This window comes from Brienomyrus brachyistius, unplaced genomic scaffold, assembly GCF_023856365.1.
Source record: "Brienomyrus brachyistius isolate T26 unplaced genomic scaffold, BBRACH_0.4 scaffold32, whole genome shotgun sequence".
Taxonomy (NCBI): domain Eukaryota; kingdom Metazoa; phylum Chordata; class Actinopteri; order Osteoglossiformes; family Mormyridae; genus Brienomyrus; species Brienomyrus brachyistius.
In genome coordinates this window covers 4,361,640-4,365,586 of record NW_026042307.1, presented here as the reverse complement: position 1 = coordinate 4,365,586, position 3,947 = coordinate 4,361,640, and the positions used below count along the sequence as shown (strand labels likewise).

The 3,947-nt window shown below is 38.9% G+C and overlaps 1 long non-coding RNA gene across 1 annotated transcript; it reads right to left on the bottom strand.

Moving 5' to 3' along the window:
- Nucleotides 1-368: 368 nt before the first annotated feature.
- Nucleotides 369-2,400, bottom strand: LOC125721212 (uncharacterized). Its single transcript, XR_007385726.1, has 3 exons — nt 2,336-2,400; nt 1,227-1,319; nt 369-506 (listed from the first exon to the last, which is right to left on the bottom strand). It is a non-coding gene; the product is annotated as an uncharacterized LOC125721212 (long non-coding RNA).
- Nucleotides 2,401-3,947: the final 1,547 nt, after the last annotated feature.

The window sequence follows — 3,947 nt, the reverse complement described above, 5'->3', positions numbered from 1 at the left end:
GCAGTAGTGCAATTAGAACAGCACTTAATACTGCAAACTGATTTTCCTCAGTTTTGGGTTTGTTAATCTGAAGGAAACTAGATATATCAGTGCCAATCCAATAACATGATATACAAAAAGGGCATAACAGTGCAAACAAGTCCCTTTTCTAAAAGAACAAACAATCTTTCTCCTATACGGAGACATAGTGTAACAACACCTCTTTACACTGCAAGTTGGTTTTTCAGAGTCTGAATTTTGGGTGGCAGCTCACTTTTACCCAGGTTAAACATCACCTGCTGAACAAAGCAAAAAGTGTTTTTCATGTATCTGGGATATTCCAGGTGCAGGGCATATATTAGTCCAAAAAGGACACAGAAGGCCTGAGGAAGGTTGGTCAGATCATCCATCACCACATTCCCTTCCAAGATGATTCCCACTTTGGATGGGTTCAGCTTAAGGTTCTCTTCACCGATGAAAAGCAATCCCACTGGAGTTTGCCTGTACAAGTCATTGTCAGCTGTGTCCTTACAGAGAAACAAATGTACAATCGTGTGTTAGTTAGCACAAACATTTTCGAAATGTTAACAATACAAATACCCTAAGAAGAAATACTCTACACTGACATATTAGTAAAAGACACTCTGTTCATACAAGATATGAGGTCTGGCTTGTTCAGCTTCCTTTTCACTGTACAATTACAGCAAAATATTTAATGTTAACTGAACCCAAATTTTTTCAGCCAAGTTTTTTCAGTTAATTTCATGCCACTGATTAAACATACAGACAATTTTATGGTAAAAATAAATAAAAAAAAACTCCAAGTCTGAAAAACTGAATAAATCTGTAGCACATAGTAGTCTGGATTAATGGTTTAAAAATAAAATAAAAACAAAGAACTTGCATTTATGAGGGGCCGTGCAAGCCATAATTCATTCTGGCACTCACACATATTCTCCTCTCACACACACACACATTCTCCTCTCAGAGGAGAGGAGGATAGAAGGATGTGTGTGTGTGAGGAGAATTTATGTGTGTGAGAAGAGAATGTGTGTGTGTGTGTGTGTGTGTGTGTGGAGAATGTGTGTGTGTGTGTGTGAGTGAGAGAGAGAGAGGAGAACGTGTGTGTGTAAGAGGAGAACATGTGTGTGTAAGAGGAGAACGTATGTGTGTGTGTGTGAGTGTGTGTGTGCTTGCACGGCCCCTCATATGCATCTGCAACATGTATAAAAAATGAATTTGCTTACAAAGCAGGTCTTGAAGAAAGCAGAAGGATCATCGCCCAAGGTGACCGGCAGTCCCCGAAGACAAAGGCATCTGACGTCTGTTGGCTCAGTTGTCTAGACGATAGTGGACATTGAATAAAACACTTTATAAGGATACTGACTGTAATTTACAAGAAATTACAAGAAGAGATTAGAATTAGAAAAATTTAATGGAAATAGGAGATAAAATTATGAGAATAGAAATTGCAGAGGTAAAAAAAGGTGTAGAAAATGAATAGAAGAGGGAGAAATAGAGAAGAGCAAAGAGGGGTGTGAGGGACCGAGATGGCAGGCATGAGGCACACAGCTAAATTAGAAAACAAATCCTTTTTAATTAACAAAAAGAAACGATTTAACAAAAGAAATAAACCTGGGCCCACAAAAAAAATCAACTTATCACACCACAGCTAACAATACAACTAAACCAACAAGCTGACTTCTCAAACAAGACACCATAAGGACTATATATACTGGTTGGCCAACCCACAAGATACAAAAGAAAAAAGTAACAATGACAAGTACCACAAATAGATCAAAACAGAACAATCAACTAATGCTTCAATCAAAATAAACAAAATCAAATTAACTCCAAAAACATACCTAAACAATAAAATAAAACTAAATACCAAACTATTCCACCCCCAACAAACAACCAGTTGGAGTCGTCCAATTTCCTGTATTTAGCCCAGCTTCCATATTGGCCACCTCTTTGCCTGGAACAGCCGGGAATCCTTCAGTACTCCACACGGTAAATCAAAAGAAACACACAATTAAACTCAAAACACATTATTCCACAGTTAACTAAATGTGCGCGCTTCATCCAGCAAACTGGGTAAATGTGTTAAATAAGGAAACAAAAGAATTAAATATTTAATTTAATTAATTAAATCAATAAAATATTAATTATCAATATGCTACAACTTAAACTAAACAAACATAAAAACCATGAAATGATACCTCCCTTCAACTTAACTGTGTGGCTGTAGAGGCAGCCATCACAAGGGGGGAGAGAAAAATTAGACAAGAAACAAAAAGGATAAGGAGGAAAAGCTTCATAGGAAAACAGGACTGATGTAGATATGTTAACTTACCTTTGTCTGGTATAAAAGTTCAGCCAAAAGCTGACCAGTAAGGCCTTTCTTCTTTTTGAAGAGGTACATGAGGCTTGGAGATAAATTGTCAAGTGCATCCAAGAAGTTTTCTCTGAGATTTTTCCCTACCACTCTGCTAAATTCATAATAAACCTGAAACATGGCAAACAATGCATCAGTCAATGTTCACACTGTTTTAATCTGACACACTCAACACTACATGATATGTAGACACTTAACACAAACCTGATTTTCTGTAAAAAGAGCTGGCCAACGATGCACCACCTGGCTGATGGCAGGCTTCTCATTGACAATCTCCTTTCTGCGAAAAGCAAACGTCACATCCATCTCTTTCATAACCAGGGATTCCTTTGGCTTTGTCTTCATCATTTCATTGACCAGAACCTTACGAGCTACTTCCATGTTTTGGTCATTCATCCCCTCTGGAAAATCAGGCAGGAAATGTATTTCCCCTTTCTTTGGCTTCTTGATCTGTGTGTTTGGAGGATCGCCATTTGTAGTGTCACTTCCTCGCTTGCCACCATTGACAGTAACATCAAGTCGACCCAGATGCCACATTTTGGTTCTATAATTACCCATTTTGAACTTAAGGCTATTCTTCCAACCATTCCAGCCAGAGTGTGACCCAGTTTCTTTAAGGCATGGGTGTGTTTGCACTAAAGCCTTAGCAACAGTCTCAAAATCTTCCTTTGTTGGGTATGCTTTAAATGCATACATGGTCTCAGCCAATTTCTCGAGTATGTCATGCTTTAGTTCTTTTGTGACTTTAAGAAAGGTTGCATCCCTGAGATACTGCAGGTTACCTTGGCGTAGTCTATACTGTACATCGACTTGAAATTTTGGAATTTCAAATACCTCTGGCCACTGAGAACTTCTATCCAAAGAGATGGACAGGATCTCGGTGTCTGCTTGGCTGCCTGTGTCACTACATAATTCAGAACCTCCAGGGACTGGTACAAGCTCAATGATAGGGATGATTTTGACCGTTGGTTTATCTGGGAGCTCAGACAAGTCTGTGAGGTTGCATAATTCATTGTTAAATTCAGGATCTTGGTACTGTAAGGTAAAATTGTAGTTTGTTTGGAGAGTGCCTTTGAGCCAGCTAATCAAATCTTCAAGTATGTATGGTCGAGGGTTCATTGTCATCTTTCTCATATCACCCACGGAGACGATAACCCGCATTGTTAATTTCTGTTTCATGGCCATCTGAAAAATGAAAAGACCATGTATGCTGATAATGGGAGGACATCATTTAAATCTGACATCTTCAACACACACATAGAAGTAACACTATCACAATGAAGTTGGTAAGATCTCAAATGCTCCCTGTACCATGCGGCCAATTTGACAGACAAATAGAATCTCTACATTAACTGCAACAATCTTGTGAATCTGGATGAATGCAGAGAGACCAGAGCATGACCCAGAAGACAGTATCATGCCTGGATGATACTTGATTCCATCTACACTGACAGATGCCGCTTCAAGCACCGACTCTGGTGTTGTAAAGTTTTGAGCAATTGCTGTCTGCACACTGTGAGGGAAGGTGGCAAGCAAAACTGGAGTAACCTTTGACATCTCAACTGATGGT